The sequence below is a fragment of the Sminthopsis crassicaudata genome, chromosome 3 (genome assembly GCF_048593235.1).
Source record: "Sminthopsis crassicaudata isolate SCR6 chromosome 3, ASM4859323v1, whole genome shotgun sequence".
NCBI lineage: Eukaryota > Metazoa > Chordata > Mammalia > Dasyuromorphia > Dasyuridae > Sminthopsis > Sminthopsis crassicaudata.
Window position 1 is genome coordinate 24,603,632 of NC_133619.1, and position 22,914 is coordinate 24,626,545.

At 33.1% G+C, this 22,914-nt stretch overlaps 1 long non-coding RNA gene across 2 annotated transcripts in view; it reads right to left on the bottom strand.

Moving 5' to 3' along the window:
* LOC141564803 (uncharacterized) overlaps positions 1–19,889 on the bottom strand; it is a 123,932-nt gene extending 104,043 nt beyond the window's left edge. For both annotated transcript variants that reach the window (XR_012488731.1, XR_012488730.1), the window contains exon 1: positions 19,826–19,889. This is a non-coding gene — a long non-coding RNA (uncharacterized LOC141564803). The remainder of the gene's footprint in view (positions 1–19,825) is intronic.
* Between the last annotated feature and the right edge of the window lie 3,025 nt (positions 19,890–22,914).

A 22,914-nucleotide genomic window follows, 5' to 3' on the forward strand; every position in this document is an offset into this window, starting at 1 on the left:
ATGACTTGAAGTCATTCTTGGATATTAACACAGTATTCAATTACTTCATTTTCAGTATTGATTCCACAGAAATATGCCAAATTGATAATTTCCTAGGTTTTTTTAACAAAAAAAAAAAAAAAAGAAGATCTAATCATTAGAGACTCTGGATAATTACTTAAAAGTTCACTTTGTAATGTTTGTTAACATCCTTTTTACTAAAATAAAGTCATATTGTGGTGAATGTTAGTATCTGTCAAAGTATTGTTATAGCTCTAATTACAGAAATTCTTAATTTCTATCATGCTTTGTATAAGCATGAGTAAAAAAAATTAAAAACAAAAACTGTCTTACTCTCTAGGTAGGCTTTTCAGGATGGGTGAGTAAGTATACAAAACTGGACACTTAAGATGCATATAGAAAGATAACATGGATGAATTGGATAGCTAACAGATAGATAATATAGATAAATAGATAAATGTACAGTTAGAGGTATAAATGGCTAGATGACAAACAGAATAGACATACAGATGTGCAATAAGCTGATTTTATACATATACATATGTGTATATGCATGTGTTTATATGGATACAAACACTTGTTATGCAGAATTCAACAGAAGTTGTTGAACAATAAGATTATCACCAAGCCCATGACAAATTTATTGATTGGGAATCTGAAATTTGAAATCCATCACAAATTTCTTAACTTCTTCCTTAAGTGATTTAAAAACTAAGCGATCCAAGTATAAAACATCTGGCAAATAGGTACAAATCTTATGCTATGAAAGATGACTTATATTTCTCAATTAAAAAAATGTTCAAAGGATATGAACAGAAAATTTCCAGATGAAGAAATTTAAGCCATTTCTACTTAAATCTTTATTGATTAGAAAAATGCAAATTAAGACAACTCTGAGGTACCATTTCACATCTCTCAGATTGGCTAAGATGACACGAAAAGATAATGATAAATGTTGGTGGAGGGAAAATTGGGACACTAATGCATTGTTGGTGGAGTTGTAAAGTGGTCCAACCATTATTCTAGAGAGCAATTTGGAACTATGCCCAAAATGACTTGTGCATACCCTTTGATCCAGCAATATCACTACTAGATCTGCATGTCAAAGAGATCATAAAAAAGGGGAAAAAAAGGAATGTACAAATATATTTGTAGCAGCATTTTTTGCAATGGCAAGGAACTGAAAATTGACTGGATGCCCTTCAGCTGAGAATGGCTGAAATTAGTTATGATATATGGGTGTAATGGAATATTCTTATTCTATTAAAAATAATTGTGAGCAGACTAATTTCAGAAAAGCCTGAAAAGCCTTACACTAATTGATGCTAAGTGAGATGAACAGAGAACCAAGATAACATTGTATACAGTGTCAACACTATGTGATGATTAACTGTATGGACTTGACTCTTCTCAACAATATAGTGATTCCAGATAGTTTCAATGGACTCAGGATAGAAAATGCCATCTGCACACAGGGATAGAATGATGGAAACTGAATGTTTGATTGAAGCTTAGTATTTTTACCTATTTGTTTGCTTTCTTGTGTTTTTTCCCCTTTTGTTTGATTTTTCTTATACAATATGACAAATATGAAAATATATTTAAAATAATTCCACATATTAAAGTTATAGAAGATTATTTCCTGTTTTGAGAAAGGTGAGGTAAAGAAGTCAGGGAAAAAATCTGGACCACAATCTTACAAAAATAAATGTTGAAGACTATTTTAAGATGTATTTGGGAAATAAAATACATATGAACTCAGGTAAATTGAAATGACTGGAACAACAACAACAAAAAAATCCTTGTCAAGAGTAACAACAATTTAGTCAAGACAATGATCCAAGTTAATTTCTAAGGATCTATGTGAAGAAAAATGCTGTTCACTTTCAGAGAACGAAAGAGAAAACTGATGAATTCAGAGTGCAGATGGAAGCATATTTTTTTTGTTTATTTTTCCTGATTTTTTTAACCACACAACTAATAAGAAAAAAAAGTAACTTTACATGTATAATTGATTTCTTGCCTTCTCAATAGATGGGAGGGAACTGTAGGAGGGATGAGTCTAGGACAAAAAATAATGAGTATTAAAAACAATTTAAATTTTTAAGCTCAAAAATAAAATAAAAATAAAAAAGATGTCTTCTGCATGTTACTAGGTCAATGTCTGTTTATTTTAATTTTTTTTTTCTCTTAGAACATGTAAGAATTTAACCCTCTTAAACAGCATACTGATTCGTTCAATTCTTCCATATAGGTACTGACTTCAGGAGTACAGCGTACAACCCACGCATCCTTACTTCTCTGGTAAGACTCTCATCCATGCACTCCCATAAGCTCTCTGGAGGAAAATATTTCCAGTATGCTAGGGAATTTCCCACAGGTTTCTTCCTCTAGAGGACTTTTAAAAAAGTACACCGAGTTAGTGGCCAAGGTTGTTGTTTAAATATTCCTTCTGATGCTCACCGTTTATGTGTCTCTGCTCAATTGACTCAACCTTCCTGGGTCTCAACTTCTTAATCTATAAAGTGATGAAGATGGACTGTGTGACCTTTAATGTTTATTCCAGTTCTAGATCTAGAATCCTATGATCTTGTCACCATATGGATTAGAAGGAAATATACAGGCTCAATATCAATTACCTCCTATTCTTTCCCCTGCAAAACCTAGCTTATATTTTCTATCACAAATCTCCCTGATGAGATCTCTTATGCAGATGATGCTTCTGATGATGACGTGCTTTATCCTGCCAACACAATTCTGTGTTTCTAATGTATAGTGGTTGAATTGTGAGTATTTGTCTTCTTTGTGTCTATATCACAACTTAGCATTCTAATACTCTGATTTAGTCAAAGTGGAGGCTCTTTCCAAACATATCATTTCCATTCTCCCACTCCTTAATGACTGAGACCTGTATCTTCCCATAAGCTTGGCAAAGGGAAGAAGGGTACACTCAATGTGATGGGGACCTTCCTTGCTCTTTGTTGACCTCATGAAGATATTAATGGATTCCACTATATATATTTAGCCCACTTTTCTCTTGCCACAGCTATTGATTTGATTAGTATTTCACAGAATCTCTTGCATCAGATATCTTCTTTCCAGTTACACAATTACTACTTTAATTCAAACTCTCATCACTTCTCACTAAATCATTGTAATAGCCTTCTAATTGGTCTCTCTGCCTGAAGTCTTTCAACATTAGAGTCCATTTTGTGTATTATTAAAGTAATATTCCTTAAATCTCAAACTTATGTGAGGCCTATTCAATCAAGGAACTGACTTCCTATTGCCTCTAGAATGAAATTTAAATCTGTGGGCAAGTATGAACACACATCACACAATAATCATTTTCCTTATTTCTCTCTACACACTGGTGGGGGGAAGAGAGGGACAGAGGGACAGAGACAGAGACACAGAAACAGAAAGACAAAGACAGAGACAGACAGATGGGGTGGGGAGAGGGAGAGAGAGGGAGAGGAAGGGAGCAAGGAAAAAAGGCATAAAAGGAGGCAGGAAGGAAGGTTTTCTGACTTTGACAGAAATACCTACAAAGGATAACAAAATAATTAAATCCAACTACCTATGATCTCTTATAGCCTAATGTCAGGCTTATGATCTTATTCTATATTGATATGCTAAGATGGTCTATAGTAACCTTCAAAAAGAATATTTTTCTATCTCTTTCCTTATTGATCTTTAACCAAATATTCTCTACCATGTTCTCCTACTTGTTTTCTGAAATTTTCCCATAGGGCTTTGTTCTTACTGTACCATGCAATTCTTCTCCCTCCTCCCTTGACCTGTCCTGGTTAGTTTGAATGAGATCTATATTTCCAATTCATGTGGCTCAGATTCATTCCATCAAGATTCAGAGATACTTTTGTCACATTAAAAGCCATTTCTTTAGAATCTTGAAAAAATTTGAATTAAAAATTTAACTTAGTAAAGACACATGAAGCCATGCCTTTTATTGTTTTATTGTTGCTGGATCTATTCTTGGATTGTGTCTTCTATGGATTACTAGAAATTGTAACAATTTCTTCATCTTATAATATGATTACTATCCATAATTCCTACCTTATAAGGTATATATAAATAAATTCTGTCTTCCTCCTTTTTTCACCTAACTATAAGGTATATATAAAGAAATTTTGTCTTCCTCCTTTTTTTGGTTCAATATCTCATTGATTAGATCAACAAAATGCCAGATCATGGATTCATATATGTGTGTATGAATATATGCATATATGTATGTATACACACACATATATATATAATATTTTATATATATATATGTGTATATATATAAAATTATGGATTCATTTTGAAGATGAGTGATACCTATGTAATCCCTTCTCATAAACATGAAATGTACAAAATGCCTGGGATTACAAAGGAAATCAATTATCCTGAAGTAATGTTATAAAATATGTTTAAGAAATATGTTTATAGACACTATATTTAAATACCCCTGTAGTAAGTATTTTACACAGTCATTTCCATAGTCATACTATCAATGGTCAATAGTCCATTCATTCCTTTATTTTAATCCATGGGTTAAAAAAAATTATCTGTTCTCAGACACCACTTTTTAAAGCAACTTTCATTTTCTCATTCCATCTCTCTTTTCCAAAGTCCTTGCTCTTGATCAATCAGGGAGATGAAAACACCACCTGTCTCCTAAGGTCTTTAGTTCCTTTCCCAGGATTTCCTAGTCCTTGGCAGTGCTTTCTGTATTCCTTTTGGCAGGATCATTTGTCCCTGTGTGAATCACCAGAGGTGGGTAGTACTCATCAGATTTGACAAGTCTTAGGAGGTTGTCTGTCACATCTTGGATATTTGCCATGAGAAGATAGCAGAAGTTTCTATTGTTAATGTCAACTCAACAAATATCTGTCATCGTGTTCTCCAGCAAGAAGACACCAAACAACAATGTCTCATCTCCTCTTTCCCTGACTGATTAAAAGAGTTCTCTCTTGATATCATCTATGAAGCCAGATGATCATTCTGAGGAGTATAAGTTTCTTCACCTTCGGAATGTCCAGCTTTCCCCTCCACAGAATGAGCTTCCCATTTATTATAGAGTCCAAGTTTTAAGTGGTTATTTTTGTTTCTGCCTCATTCTTTCACCTTCCAAAAACTCCAAAATAAAGTTTTTTTTTTTACTTATTTCTAATTTTTTTTCTCTTTTGTTTTTACTTTGATATTTACTACTCTTTTTATCATTCTATATTATAATCTGGATTGTGGATGATCATTTTTAACCCCTTTTCCTTTTCTCACAGAAGGACGATCAATCTGTAGGATCATGGGATTATAGTTCGGTTCTTTTGTTCTTGTTTTCTTTCCTTGAAGAGACTTCAAATGTCATATATACCATCCTCCTTACTTTAAAAATGAAGAAATTGAAATACATCAATTCTCGAGTTGCCTTGAGATCTTCTATTTTATATGATGGGGAGAATTGGGAGCAGTTTCGAGTCTTTCATAGAAAAAAGAGAATCCTCTAGGTTATACTTTTCTTCCAAAAACTGTATCATCTGGAATAGACTGTAATAGTCTAGTTAGATGAAGTCTACCCAGAGAAAAGTGTTTTGACTCCATCACTTTTATAGTCCAGGAAACAATGATCTCATTGATGTACAGAATTAGGCTTTTGTTTTTTCCACTGTCATGTTGTCATTGACAGATGTTGAGTTACGGTTCAGTGAAACATCTTTGGACAATCTCTTCTCAAACCATGATACCCTCAAATTCAGAAGATGATATTCTGGATACACTACATTCTTGCAAAGGAATTTTATTATAATAGATTCAAACTAGTGATCCTATAAGGCACATAGATGGCACAGTGAATAAAATATGAATACTTGAGTTCAAATTTAGGATTAGTCAGATAATAGATTTGTGATGTTGGAAAAGCCATTTAAACATGGTTGCTTTAGTTTTTTTCATGTGTAAAATCAGACAGAGAGGGAATTGCCCTACCATTCTTACATCGTTGCCTGAAAAAACTCCAAAAACAGTCATAGAGAGTAAGACATGACTTTAAAGTTATTAAAATAATAATAAGTACTCCTATCTGTCAAGATTTTGAGGGATCCTGATTTTGCCCTTCTAGCTATTATTCCTAATTTGGGTCATCTATAAATTTCAAAAATATGATACCTTTGTCTTCATTCAAAACACTGATAAAAATGCTAAACAACACAGAGTCTGTGTTTGACTTAAAGGATTACACTGGAGATTTCCTTCCAACTTGAACCATTAAATCATTAATAGCTACTATTTTTTGAGTCAGCCATTCAATTAGTTTAAATATACCTAATTATACCATAGTTTAACCCATATAATTCCATCTTTTGCACAAGAATAGCCTAATGTACCTTACCAAATGATTCATTAAAACTTAGTAAACTATTTCTTCATCGGTCCTATAATCTACAAGTTTAGTAATCCTGTCCAAAACAGCCAATACTCTGGAATAAAACCATGTTGAAGTCAAGCTGGGGGTGAGGGGGGGGATAATTTAATTTCTTTCCTGTCTTTAATCATCGCTTCCAGAATTTTCCCAGGAATTGATGCCAACTGAATTGACCTCTATATTTCAGATACTAATTTCTTCATTTCTTGGGAAATAAGAATATTTGCCTTTTTCTCATCTATGGAAATTTACTTTGTTCTCTATCATATTTCAAGTCAGTTGCATATAGTCTTTCTGTCTAAATTGGAAATGTCTGTATTTGAATAACTAGTTTGAATTATAAATTATGAAAGTGAACAGTATTCTATAGGGGCTCTTAAATGAGATATTCTCAAGAACAAAATAATTAGTTGAAGAATAGATAACCTATAGATTTTGACATGAACTTTGATAACAAATTCATTTAATTTAGTAAATATATCTTGGGCAGTACAGCTGCTGAGCAATGCATTAGACCTAGAAATGAATATGTTGAAGTGAAGGGGATAGGTTGATTAAGGCTCCCACCATGTTCATATATTGCTCCTTCTTAAAACAATTTCTGACCTGGCATCCCATTAATCTGCTCTGGGTCACTGGGCTTCTGATTCCTGAGCCTTCTTCATTTCCAGTCCATCTCAGATCCTTTTGCTCCAGACTTCATTTCTAATCTGCCATTGCATTGATCCACTATTATTGCCTAAGATTGTGATTGCTCATCTTTCACCATTTTCACCCTCTATATCTTTAGACCATAACAGTCATGTTCACTATCATTATAATCACACCTCTCTCTGTCTCTCTCGAGTTGTCTCTCACTCTTACTCTCTTCCTCTTTCACTTTTCCTTTTTCATTCTCTCATTCTCCCACTTCAGGAATACTGTTCACATCAGCACTATCATTATCAGAAAAGTCATGTTGATACTCTTCCTCTCTGTGATTCCCCTAAACAAAATAGCTCCCAGATCACCAGATCCCTATATGTGTTGCCATACCTTTAGAATGTAATTTCTTACACACTACATTATCTTCCTCATTTATATTTATTTGTTCAGTGCTAATCCAAGTAGCAGAATATAATTTATTTCTCTATTTATTAAATGAATGAATAACTGCCTTTTGATTCATTTATTCAAACTCAGAGATGGTGGGGGTGGGGGCTTTTGACCCCTAATATTAACTTGGTAACAAAATATATTTACAAATTAATCTAAACTACACTCTCCAAAGAAATGCAAGTAGGTGGCACTATGGCTACAGAATAATTCAAATTTAGGAAGACAAGTTCAAATGCTACTTCAAACACTTATTTAGTTATATGAGTTTGGGCAAGTTACTTGACTATTCCAACCTTAAGTTTCCTTACCTATAAAGTGGGGGTAATAGCAACCATCCTGGATTGTGAGTTGAACAAATGAATTAACATGCCTAAAATGCCTTGCAAGGCTTAAAAGGAATATAAAGTATATCTTTAATCTTTTGGGGGGGTTATTTAATGTGGCCCAAAGACAATGATGTAATGTGTGATGAATGTATAATAAATGTGATATAATGATCCTGTATACTATTAATAATAATAATAATAATAATAATGATGATGATGATAATAATAATAATAATAGATACAATTTACATAGAATTTCGAGATCTGAAAAGCATTTTACAAATCCTGTGTCATTTAAGAAAATGATGACTTGCATGAAAGAAGTGACATAAAGAGTTACAGAAAAAATATAAGATTATAAAAAGGCATAGATCACTTCTTTAGGCACAGGGAGGATAATAGTTAAAGGGTAGCCCTAACATCCATGAAACTTAAAAATATTTATAAGTTGGGATATTCAGGATTTGGAACGATTCTTTTGCAGAGGATTTATGAGACAACATAAAAAAGAATCAGATAAGACAGGATGGTGTACATTGATCGAGATCTGTACCATAGAAGGGGGTCTTCTACAACTTTGAAGCTGCAGAACAAAAAGTCACTTCTTAAAAATGATTTAGAACTTGATTCTCTAATACTGATAATAATAATAATATATGTGCATTTATAATTAAATGTACATATTTAATATTTATATATTATATGTACATATATACTGTATATATGTGTACAAACATATACATATATACATATATGTATATATACATATTATATATATAGTGTGTATATATACATATATATATACATACATACATACATACATACATACATACATACATATATACCCACACACATGCACAAGTAAGGAAACTAAAGCTTAGGAAAATTGAGTACTTGCCCATGATCATAGAAGTAGAGAGGCGTAGAGCCTAGATTCAAAGCAATTCCTTTTGATTCTGAACTGAATACTCTTTCTACTGAACCAAGCTGATTTAAAGAAGTAGTAAGAACTAATTTCCCCTAGTTAAAGAATCTTTACATAATAGAAAATCAGACACTCACTCAATTTTAAACACTTAAAAAAATTAGAGATTATTTAAATTCAAGTTGCTTAACCTGTTTTTGAAAAGTACCTTTCTTAACTCTTTAAATGTAATACATTTTCTTTGCAATTTATGTAGCTGCCAAAAGTATACATAACAAAGAGTTAAGCAACTCCTGATCTTCTACTCTCTCATTTTACTAATGAGGAAATTGAGACCTGAAAAGCTGATTGATTTGACAAAAGTTACATAACACAGATGGTAATAATAAGATTAATATTTATATAGAGCTTGCTATGTGCCAAACACTGTGCAAAGTGTTTTATAATTATTATCTCATTTGGTCTTTACAAAAACCCTGGTGGTGTATTAATAGCTCAATTTTACAGATCAACTAACTGAAGCGCACAGACAGAGATTAAGCAACTTGCCAACAATCATACAGCTGGATTTGAACTTAAATCTTTCTGACTCCAGACCTTGAATTTTTTTCAGTGTCACTTAGTTGCCTAGTGAATGACAGAGGCATGTGACCAGCTAGTAATAGACCAATTATGGCACATCCATGGAAAGTTTTCTCTTTTGAAAAAGAACATTAAATATCCCTCATCCCTCCTTCCAAATCAGTCTAGTACTAGAGTATAAATTCAGAATTGTCTTAAATACAAAAATGAAATCCCATCAACCTGTTATTATAACTTTATAGGCAATATCGAATAATTTTATATACCCAACCTCACTTTATCAATTCTGCAACTCTGCAATTCCAATCTACAATCACTTTAATACATCAGAATATATCACATAAGTACCCTTTCTTCCCCAAATTGGAAATCATTCTATTATGTCTCCCAAAGCCAGTGATACAAGCAACAGCTTTCTCCTAAGTCATAATATTAAAATAAGATTTTACTTTTGAAATTACTAAGCAAACTCCATTTGGACCCAGGAAAAAGAGAAATGTTGCCTTGCTAGGATATCATCCAAATTCTAGGACAAGAAGATTAATTTAATTATGAAATACCTTAAAGTAATGACTTTCAAAATATCTAGTTGCCTTCATGTGAATAATACAAAACTATTTACAAATAAATACAAAGCAAGTGCTGATTCTTGGATTAGCATTTGAAATAAATTGTGTCTACACAGTCTGCCAAACAGACATGGGGAAAATGATCTGATTTCTAATGATGTCAGTTTTATACCCATGATAATATTCATCACACACTCTGATTTTTCAGAACTTGATTCTGAATCATACAATTCATGCAATCCTGTGTGGCAAGATTAAGACATTTTCCTCTGAGACATGTTGCTTTTTAAAGTAATGAAACAATAAAGGCAGGAAACATGTTGTTGAAGTTACAAATCATAGTGTTATTGCTCCTGGAAAAAAAAATGTATTCTTGGAAAACTCTTTGGCAGTTTCACAGTCAGGCTAAATGGATAAGAACCTTCTTCAAGTGTGAAAAATTTCTCAAGGCCCCTTGATTGACAGTAAAAATCATTTCCATTTTTTAAGTCAGGAAATTCCTCATTACATGTAATTCTCCATAAAATATTCTGTATATGCATATAGCATTAGATAGTGGATAGACATCAGACCTTGAAGCCAGAAGACCTGAGCTCAAAAGCAGTCTCTGACTCATAATGCCTTTGGGACTCTGAGCAAATCATTTACTCTTTCAGCACCTCAAGCTACACTCTAATCCCATGTTTCATAGAAGTCACCATGTATAGACAGAGGGGGTTTCTTTACAGGAAATATACCTAGACCAAAGAAATCAGTTCCCTAAGCCTCAAATGTTCTGTAACTTACAGATTTCTATATGTTTCAAAATCTGTAAAAGTTAAAAATTTGAACAATAAATATTAATGCATCTCAAATTATCAGTGATTTATATTTTTCAAAGTGCTTTCAAATATATATCCTCGTTAAATCACTCAAGTTAGATTCTAATCCCACTTCCTCTTCTTAAGACTGAAGAGATGGATAAAATCAGGTCATTATTTTTGTCAATTTTTATTTTAAAAGCTTATAATTTACTGGATTGCCTAAAATAATGAACTAAATGAAGTCAAGATTGATTGAGTTTGAAGGCTATGACTAAATTGAACACATTTTAACTCTAGCTGTGCTCCATAATCAAATGGATTCATTACCAAACAATGATTTTTAAGATGCTAACTTAAACTACATTGAATTCTCAGTTTAGAGTTCAAAGAAGCTGATTTCAAATCCTCCCTTAGATACTTGATTCATTTGGTATTTCTAAGCTTCAATTTCTCTATCTGTAAAAGCAACTTTATAATAGTACCTACCTCAAAATGTTGTTGGGAAAATAAAATATCATATTTTAAAATGCTAAAATATAACCTTAAGGCTATATGAGTATGTATATGTGTGTTTATATAAACACACACACACACACATGGATGCTTTTCAAAAAATAACAAGTGGAAGTAATATAATAAGAGACATTACTCTTTTTTTTGCCAATGGCTTATGGGACTTTTCCATCTGACTTGAAATGACTTGAACCCTTGGTTGTCTTTTATATTGGAATGATAGGTCCCTGAAAACAAGAACTAATAGTATTATCATTTATTAGCACCATATTTTACATTAGGAATCATTTTATAAAGACTTAATTCATCCAGTTATCTGTATCCTTCCCAGTCTATGGAGTCCAAAACTGAACACCACCTTCCAGATATTCTGAACAGGACAAAGAACAGTATTATTGAGGGTGAATATTTCAAGTTGCACATACCATAAAGGTTTCCATATAGTAAAATAAATTCTTCTAACTTTTTAATATTTTGATGGTAGGAAATGCTTATAATTCTCAGAAAACTAGGCTATCATTGTTCTTCCTTCATTAAAATTTCACCAATTGTCCATTTTTTTGATAAAGTGTATTGTCACTAGGGGGAGATGAAAATGTCTATTGGTTTTCAAACTACTAATTAGAAAATATGGGCGACTCTCAGGATTAACTGTTTTGGAGGCAGGGAACATGGGAAAAAGTAGCAGCAACTCAACAGCAAATTTTTTGGTCTCTTCCATCCCGTAATTCTATGGTTACATGGCCCCAACCTTCTTGAAATGAGGCATTTTTGTTTGTCAAGTGTGATGACAAATATAACAACAAAAACCATTTCTGGCAGGATGGTGGGAGTTGTGAGAAATCTATCACTGATGGTGGGTGGTAAAATAGCATATCGATGGCTTCATGTTAAAATTGTACTACATGCAATCTGTTCCTTCCAATGCTTTTTCTGTCACTTGGTTCGTAGTGGCTTAATGAGAAGAATAGCTAGTTTTATTCAAAAAAGGAGAAGGGGATGTGAGCTAAAGAAAAAAAAAAAAGAAACAATTCTTAAAAAAATATATCAAACCTTGACAAACAAAGAGCTGGCAATTAGTGGCTAACTTGAAGGCTTTCATGGAAGTCAGCACTCATAGGGCATGACTCTTGGGTGTCTGAGTGATGGAGCTGAGTTCTTCCTTCATCATTGCACAATTACCTTCTACGGCATCTAATTGAAATGGAAGCAAATGATACTTGGGACCATAACACTAAGTCATGGAAAATTTGGCAGCTCCAATTAACATTTCAAGAATAAATCTAAATGAGTACAATGAAGACCAAATCTAAAACATACTATTAGTAGTAAACATATACTTAAGTATATTGCCATCCAGGGTAGCAAGCTAGATGAGTGAATTTTGAAGTTAGTCATAAAAATATCCTGTATTTAATTTGAGTGCCTACAGTAATATAAACACAAAAGACATGATGTTATGCTTCTTGCAATGATTCCCCAATTGAGCCCAGTGATTTCCAGAAGGAATTCATTAGCAGTGATAAATGAATTGCAACAATAAGGTAGAAGATGGGCTGGACCATGATACCAGTCAGATGTATTGGCCCCAGTATTCATTCCAAATCCCCTTGTAAGCTGACACTAATGAACTGTGATTATCTAATATGATTGCTGAAAAAACTCATCCAAATGAAATATTTCCTGATATTTTAATTATACAATCATGTATCATATACAATAGAGTAGAAACAGTATTTGGGAAATAGGAGCCTGAGTTCAAATCTAGCTTTGATATTTAGTACTTGTGTGACACACATCACAACACCAGTGGACCTCAATTTTTTCATATTCAGAATGTGGAAGATGGACTGGATGCCTGCTTGATTTTTAGTTAATATGTTTTGGAAATAGCCACAAAGTAGCATGATGGCCTTGTTTATGGCAAAGATATGGCAAAATGTTAATGATATGCAACAAGGAAAAATTCTAACAGAGAGAAGAAAAAGGTTAGAAAAGACATAGAATGGCCTAGAGATTGCCAAGAAATGGCATGGCAGACTGGAGAAATATGGAAATTCTTGTCAAAAATGAAACTAGATTAGAAACTTGTTGCTAAAAAGATGGATGATTCAAAATTTCCCCTTAGAGATGTGAGTAAAGAGCTAACAGAGTTGGCTTCATCTTGCCTTTCAAATAACAGAGAATGATATTTTTTCAGGGGAAAATTATTAAAAGCAAAATGAATTATAACAAAAAGGATAATTTAACTCACATTTCAAAGAATAAAGAAGTAGTAATCTTGGAAAGGTTCTAATAACAAGTAGTTCTAGTCATAAAGAGACTTCTTTCTAATTTCACATGAGTTGAGCCCTGCATCATTCTTTACTTTGTATCCATCCATTGCCATTTGTGGACCAGTCTGGAGAAATATTATGTGATTACAGGTCAATTTAGTTTCAGCTGTCCATTTAAAGGTAGGTATCTCATAGTAGTCTTTAAGTAATTTTAAAGAAGCAAAAATCAACAGGAAATTTGAACAAGATATAAAGCTAAAAGAATTACCATATGCAATTGAGAAAGTTCCACTCTGATCTTCTCAAACCACAAGTGATTCTGAAAATGGAGAAATTTGGAAATGAATTTTTAAAAATTACATAGAATTTAAGCATATCTCAAACCTGCTGCCAGAGAGGGGGTGTATTCCAACTGATGAAAGGGGTACACATCTTCAAAGATGATCAATATATTGATTTGTCATATTGACTTCCTATGCATTGCATTTCCTTATTATGAGATGAATAGGAAGTCATCAGGAAATAGCAACAAAAAATAATGGCATTATTAACTCCAAGTTTAACAATTATCTATAAAATTTTAAACAATTTAAAGGAATCACCTCAACCATCAATAAAAGGCAATCTCGTAGCATCTAGGTGGTGCAGTGGATAAAGCACCAGCTCTGAAGTCAGGAGGACCTGTATTCAAATCTGAACTCAGACACTTAACACTCCCTAGCTTGTGACCCTGGGCAAGTCACTTAACCTCAATTGCCCCAGTAAGCCAGAAGTAGGCCTTGTGGGTGATTCAATTAGCAGCACCTTTCAGAGATTTCAGACCACAAATGATGGTGGGGGTCTGACAAGTGCACAGAAGGAGATTACAGGCTTCTTTGCTTGAACCAGAGGAAAGAATATTGCATTGCCCATATTTGGTTCAATGCTGCAGTCCCAGGAAGAGTTAGAGATCTAGAACACTAGAAAGTGTGGCCTCAGAAAAGCAGGGATGTGAGTCATAGTTCATTGTAGAAAAGAAAATTTGTGGTCATTCACAGATGGGACTACAGGCCAGTGAATACACTATTCCCTAGATCATACCAATTTGGAAGAACTAAAACACAACATGATCAGAAAACAAATTCTGAAAATAGAAGCATGAAACCCAAAGTTCGGGACAGTGCCTCTTCCAATTCAGGAGTAGAGTACAAGTTCAAAATAAAGTTAAAAATCAAGAAAAAATGAAAAATGAGCAAAGAACAAAAAAGAACCTAACCACAGAAAGTTGTTATGTTGTCATAGATGATCAAAACATATCCTGAGGATAAGAAAATAATAATAAAAATTATATCCTAAGGCTCAAAGAAAAATGTGAGTTGCTCTTAAGCCCAAAAAGAGTTCCTGGAAGAGTTCAAATAGCATTTTTAAAAAATCAAATAAAAAAAGTAGCGGAAAAATTGTGAAAAGAAATGAGAGTGATATGAAAAATTTATGAAAAACATCAACATTTTAGTATAGAAAAAAAGCACAAAAATTTATTGATTAAAAAATCCTTACAAAGTATAATAGAGTAAATGGGGAAAAAAAGATGTACAAAAATCCCAGTAAGAAAAGAACTTCTTAAAAAGTAGAACAGAGTAAGTGGAAACGAATGACCCCATGAGAAAATAAGAAAAAATAAAGCAAAGTAAAATATGTGAAAATATAAAATACAATGTGAAATAACTAATTGAAAAAGAAAACTGGCCTAGAAACTAAAACAGGAAGAAATGATTTAAAAATTGTTGAACTACCTGAAAGCCCAGACTCAAGAGAAGCATAAAGGAAAATAGGAAAGAGAAATTATAAGATATTTAATAAGGTTAAATATTTTACCTTACCACATGGGAGGATGACATTTATAACTTCTAAATTTTTTCCTATTTTTAGCATAGTCAAAAGGAGTAAAAATATACACAGGAAAATGGTGAGTTGACTTTGATGGAATGATATTTCATAAAATTAAGAGATAAGGAAAAGGAATGTACTAGAAGAAGGAAAGGAAAGGTAGAATGAGGTAAATTATCTCACATAAAAGGATGAACGAACATTAGAGAGGAAAATGGGGTGAATGTGGGCAATACTTGAACTTTATTCTCATTGAAAATGTCTGAAAGATAAAATAATCTACACAGTTAGTTGGATATAGAAATGTCTTACATTGCAGAGAAATAAGAAAGAAATGGATTAGAGAAGAGAGGAGAAGAAGGCAGATTCAAGAAGGCAATAGCCAGAAGCAAAATGCTTTTAAAGAGGGACAAAGTGAAAGGAGAAAGAGAAAGATAAATGGGGAATAAGATAAAGGGAAATATAAAAATCATAATTATAAAAAACTGAAGCAAGTATCTCTGAAAAAGGTCTCAGTTCTCAAATGTATAAAGAACTGAGTTGAGTTTATAAGAATACAAGTAATTCTATAATTGATAAAAGATCAAAGAATATGAACAGTTTTCAGATGAGGAAATCAAAACTAAAGTAATTTTTTTTTAAATTCTCTAAATCACTATTAATTAGAGAAATTTAAATTAAGACAACTCTGAGGTACAACCTCACACAAAACCTCAGATGGCTAATGTGAAAAAAAAGGAAAATGATAGATGTTGGAGAGGATATAGGAAAATAGAAAAATTGAATTGTTTTTGAAGTTGTAAACTCATCCAACCATTTTGGAGAGAAATGTGGACATATGCTCCAAAGTCTACAAAATCACATACACACATACCTTTTTATCTAGCAAAAACACTACTTGGTCTGTATTTCAAAGAAATTTTAAAAAAGAAAAAGGGAAAGGTCTTCTATCTATGAAAATATTTTGGTGACTCTTTGTGGCAGCAAAGAATCGAAAATTGAGCGAATTCGCAACAGTTGGGAAAAGTTGAAAAAGTTGTGGTATATATGTATCATAGAAACTACTTTGTCATAAAAGAATGATATTTTCAGAAACCCTAGAAACACTTAGAGGACCTGGTAAAAAGTGAGGCAAATAGAAACAGGAGAGCAGTTTACACTGTAACAGCAACACTATATAATGAGCAACTGTGAAAGACTTAGCTATTTTCAGCAATACAGTGATCCAAAACAATTCTGAAGGACTTATGATGAAAAATGCTACCTGATATATACATATATTGTGTTTAACATATACTTGAACATATTTAACATGTATGGGACTACCTGGCATCTAGGGGAGGGGGAACAAAAGGAAAAGTTGGAACAGAAAGTTTTGCAAGGATCAATGCTGAAAAATTACCCATGCATATGTCTTGTATATAAAAAGCTACAATAAAAAAATAGTGGAAAAAAAAAAAAAAAAAGAAAAATGCTGTCTTCAGAAATAGACTTAATGGAATAAGACAGAAGCATTTTTAAACTTTATTTTCTTGGATTTTTATCTTTCTTTTCTTTCACAACATGACTAATATGAAAATGTTTTCTATGATTGGACATGTGTAACGTACCAAATAATTTCTCTTCTCAATGAGAGAAGAGGGAGGGAAGAAAAGAGATAATTTGGGACTCAAACAAAACAATGTTAAAATTGTTTTACATCTAATTGGAAAAAATAAAAAAAAATTAAAATAATTACTATGTACTAGATTCTACGTTTGACTCTAGAGACATGAAGATGAAAATGCAAACATTCCTTGCCCTATCTCCAAGAAGCTTCATTCTACTGGACCTGGCAGTAAGGGAACAATATTTATGTATATCAGCAAATATAAATTGCTGTTGTTGTTCTCATCTGGTTTGCTTTGTTTTCTAATTATGGATTCTAATTATGGACCAGGAAAAATTTCCAGTAAAAAGCAGGAATTGAGATGAGACTTAAAGAGAGGTAGAGACTCCAAGAGATAAACATGACAGAGAGAATTTCAGGCATTGAGTATGGCCTTTGCCAAGACACTGAAGAAAGAGAAATTGCATTAGACCATGTATAGGAAGCAACTAGTTGGCCAATTTGATTGGAATACAGAGTATGACTGATCTGAAGTGCAATGATTCAGCCTAGGGAGAAAGACCATATGTACCAGAATTGGGATTGAATCATTCATGCAATCTGGATAAGGGAAAGGAAAAATATCCAAGTCTCTTGGCATCTTCGTTTACTGGAAAAACAATCAAAGATTTAGATTTTCTTAACTGTCGGCTCAGAAAACAGCATGAAGCTTATGAAGATCAATTTCTACTCTCTAGATTTAAAAGGAAATTTGATCAAAAATTTCAGCCTAGAAATGTAAATCTTTATACTACAGTATATCAGTTTTTGAGAATTCACATGAAATGGACTAGAAAGGATTTTGTTTAAATGATCACAGTTGTGATCTTGTCAGGCCAATGAAAAACTAGAAATACTTATCAGATGGGAACTAAAACATAGGATGTTAAATAGTGCAGAGTAATATCTTCATTGCATTCTTGCTGTATATTAGGCATTTTAAAAGATTACATTAACTCTAAGAAATATTAGTTATGACTTATTAATGAATTTATGTTGTTTTCAAAAGTATCTAATACTTCCCAAGACAAGTCTTCAGAAAGACTTGTTTTGTTCTTGTCAAGTTATTTCAGTCATGTCTGACTCTTCCTGATCCCATTTAGGATTTTCTTGGCAGAAATGCTAGACTAGTTCACCATTTCCTTCTCCAACTCATTTCACAGATGAGGAAACTGAGTTAAACTGAGTTAAGTGAATTGCCCAGGGTCATACATATAGTAACTATCTGAGGCTGGACTTAAAGATGACTCTTCCTGACTTCAACTCCAGCACACTAACTACTGTGCCCCAAATAAACTTATACTCAGATAAAAAGTTATAAAATCCAATATTCTCTCCTCTAATCAAAATGCATTGTGAATAAAACAAAGTTAGAGTTTGAAGGAACATGAGAAATATAATCTAAGTTACTTACTGTATACACAATGAAAATGACAGAAAAATGGACCTGCCCAAGGTACAACAAGGGAGAGGATCAGGATGCAAACTCACATCTGACTCCAAAATCAGGAAAAAAAAAGTATAACTTAATAAACTCGATAATATGGAGGTCATGAAGAACAGGGGAACCAGGAAGGTGGAGGCTCTTGAATTCATGCCAGAGGAAGAATAGGTTGAAGGAATTGAGCATGTTTCATTCAAAATAAGAAGATATAAGGAACATGATAGTTATCTTAAACAATTCAAAGCACTGTCACAGAGAAGAGGGATTAGGTTTGCTCTGCTTGGCCCCAGAGGCAGAGCTAGGAGCCATGAGTGTAAACTGCAGACAGGAAAATCTAAGTTGAATGTCTATTAGAACTGTTCTATAGAACAATGGCTGCCTTAGGAATTCCAGGGTTTGCCCCTTACTGGAGGTCTTTGAACAGAAGCTAAAGAATGGTTTTCAATTGTCAGTGCTAAGCATTAAGGTGTCAAAACTGATTTTTTGGATTGTTGATGCTAGTTTCAATTGTATACAACTAGCCATACTCTGAAAAAAAATCTATAAGGTCTATGAGTCAAGATCTAGTCCATTGTTTAACATAAGGTAGGCAATTAATAAATGCTTATTGAATATTGAGTCATATATTTGCACTACCATATGTAAGTGATCCTTATTCTCTTTACAGTGACATTATAAGATAGCATAGATTTTTCCCTATATGACAGAAATTTGCCTAAAATCTTATTATGAGTAAGTCAGTGATCAGACAAGACCCATGTTTCTTGATCGTTGACTCTGTTCTTTCTACGAGACCATACTAACTTCTACAATAGTATAGGAGAATCTCAGTGTAGTTTTATGTGATTTTTTTCTCACTATGATTTAAGTGATTTGGATTACAAGCAAACTTTTCATCACCGAGTCCTCTAATCTTGACTCCTATAGGCTACTCTTCTCTACATTCCCCACCACAGTAATCCTAATGAGCTTTGTTTTATTTCTTAACTACTTTGTATGCTATATACTGAAATCCAAAGAGCCGAGTACTTTCCAAGAGAACCCTGGATTGTTTGATTTTTTGAAATCAGATCTTGCTGACTCTGGGCCCAATGTTATATCCCCTTTGTGTCTGACTGACTAGAAATATACACAAGAAAAAATGAATCTTTAGACTGGGAGATAGATAAGATTTCAATGTAAAAGCAATAGAGAGAATAATCTCATCAAAGGAAATTCCACTCTCCATTACCTCTAGTTTTGTAAGCACTAAAAATCAAAGGAAATGCAAAGGTAGAGGATAGAGAGCAGCTCTCCCTCCATGTCTGTGATTATGTCAGTTCCTAGCAGCAATTCAAAAGTTAAATTTTACCTCTCATGACTGTCTAAATTTTCCACTCATCCCCAAAAGTCTCTTCTTCATTCACCAGGTACAGTCCTTCCTGGTTCAGCATTCTCTCAGCCAATCAGGAATAACTGCTCCTTCTAATTATGCTGTATAGAAGTCACAGATGGAAGATAGGGATGGAGCACTGGTATAGGCTAGGCAGTTGTTCAAGTGAAAAAAAAATTAAAAGGCCCTAGAATCAGAAGTGGGAGTTAAACTTTTCCTGATGGAAGTTTTGATCTTGGTCAAACCAGTCTATTCTCCATTTCTCTGAGCTTCAAGTTTCTCAACAGTAAAATGGGGAGGAAACATGTATCACCTGCTTCACATTGTTATTGTTGGTTAAGTACTTTGTAGTGCTACAAATTTCTTAATAAGTATCAGGTGGACAAGTAACATTTACTTGAAAGGCAAAACTGGTCCCTAACCTAAAGGAGCTCAAGATCTAATCAGGAGCTATTATCAGAGAAAGAAGAGTTATTTCTTCTCCCTAATTCTTCTTATAAGTCTGTTAATACTTGTTTGTTTGTTTGTTTTTTACTTAAAATCTTTCAGGAATCTATTTCATTAGCATGCAGGTCTTTCTATTTTTCCCATTCAAAAAATAAAGTTGCAACTTAATTCTCATTAAAATTTTGTTTTTATTTTTTAATCAGCAAAATATTCCTCTGGCCAAAGCAATTTGTAAACACTCTGCTGTTGATAATTTGCAATTAATGATATAAAATGGAAGAGAGACAGAAATAGAGACACACAGAGAAAGAAACAGACAGACACAAACAAAGAGTTGGACAGAGATAGAGACACAAAGAGGGGGACAGATAGAGAAGGAGGGGAAAAGACAGATAAATGGACAGACAGACAGAAAGAGAGAGACAAACAGAAGTGGAGGGAAGAAACAGAAAAACTAAGAGAGAAGAACAGATAGGGAGATAGAAAAGAAAGACAAGAACAGGGAGTGACAAATAGGGAAAGGCAGAGATAAACAGACACAGATAGATGGACTGAGAAACAGAGACAGAGAGAATAAGGGAGGAATCTAGTTGTATACGCACTCCATTTCAAGGGACAAATAAAACAAAGCTAATTGCTCAGGTACTTTATATTCCTGATGTTACTCACTCAGGTGCACATAAGGTAAATTGTAGTGAATAGAAGGAAAATGCTCATGTTTTCCTGTAAACCACAAAAAAAGGGAAAAAATGTCTAAAAATAGCAGCGCGTCTAACTCCTAAAAGTACAAGTCCTTGAAGATGTGTCCACATCTTTGATTCACCCCAAGAAGTGATTGCACACAGAAACATTTATTTAAGCAATTAAACAGTGTAGCCTAAATAATATATATATATGTGTGTGTGTGTGTGTGTGTGTGTATCTACATATGTAATATGGCTATAATACATTGCTACATATTTATACATTTTAAATATACATATAGTACATCTTAAGATGGATTTAAGATGAATGTTCATAGGCTTGTAAAGGTATACCTATGTATATGTATATAGACATATATAAGTTATCCCAAAAGGGTTAGTGTAACTTTTATTACTTTTAAAAATAATATGTAATAATAATAACATTTTAATTTAATAATTTAATTAGCTTCATTAAATATATGTTAAATTATCTAGTAGCTATTAAAATGTTAATAGCTTAATAATGCATAAGGACTTAAAGATCTTTCTTTACATATGTATATTTGTGTGTATGTGCATGTTAAATCTTGGGTTTTAGAATGTTATGCCTTATGAGAGAGGATGTGGTTCATTGGAAAGAATGAAGGATTTAATATCAGAGGACCTAGGTTGGTTATTACTTAGTAGCTAAATGAAATTAGTAAATTAATTTATTTCTCTGAACCTTAGTGTAAAATGCAAGATTTAGACCAGATGACCTCTAATGTACCTCCCAATTTTATATCTATGGTTGTTATTTTTGTTGCTTACAATCTATCTCTTTGTCCGATTGACGTCCATGACAGCAGAGAGGTGATACCACAACACACAATATGGAGCTGCAATTGTGCAACAGAGTGAATAAACAACCTGTGCATGTCCTTATATATTTGAAGGTTAGACCAATTTGCTAAAGTTCCCCTGACAGATAAAATGGAGAAAGTATTATATTTGGAAGCAAAGCTATGTTCCTAATGAGTTCTGTGGCCCTTAGGCACATAATTTTAACTTTCAAGGCTTCAGTTCCTTCCTCTGTAAAATGAGACAGCTAGACCAGAATGACCCTCAATGTCCCTTACAACTATGTGACTTGGAATCATTATTCCCATTGAAGACTCCATTAAAGGGCCACATGCTAGCAGATTTGTCCTACTGGATACTCATATCTTTTAAATTACTTCTTATCTGTTTGTATATTATTATCTACATAAATGATGTTTTTCCCATAAAGTGTAAGTTTTCTCTATATTTCAGTGACTATTACACTGTCTAGCATAAAATAATAGAAGCTAATATTTATATAGCTCTTATTCTGAACTACTTTACAATTGTGATCTCATTTGGTCCTTACAATAATCCTGGGAGGTAGATACTGTTTTTTCACCATGGTACAGATGAGAAAATTGAGGCAAACAGTGTCTCAGGTCCCATTTGTACTCAGGTCTTCTTGAAACCAGGCCTGTTGTTGCCCTCAGCAGGTAGCTTAATAAGTACAGGGTAGATAGGATTGATGTGCCGCCACATCAGTTAAAGTTCAGCTTCCATTATTTCATTTTCTAATAACTTAAAGAGCTGACTCAATCGTTGTGAACACAACTTTGACATTGCTATGATGTTTTAAACCACAAAGTCCTTAGAACTGGGAAACAACATGGGAATGGGAGCTAAAGCTTCCTCTCTCTTTGTATCACATGATTGAAATTCAAAATGAGTCACAGAAAATGCTCAGAAAGGAAGGCTTTAAAAAGAAAAGCTCCACCATGGATTCTGTGCATTCAAAGTTTCAGTTCAAATCAAGTCTTAATACTCATGGAGGCTCATAATTGAGTTTCTGGCAAAACTTTTAACTGTCACTAGTATAAAGAGATTGCAGTATAATGAGGCTTCAGTGTGTGT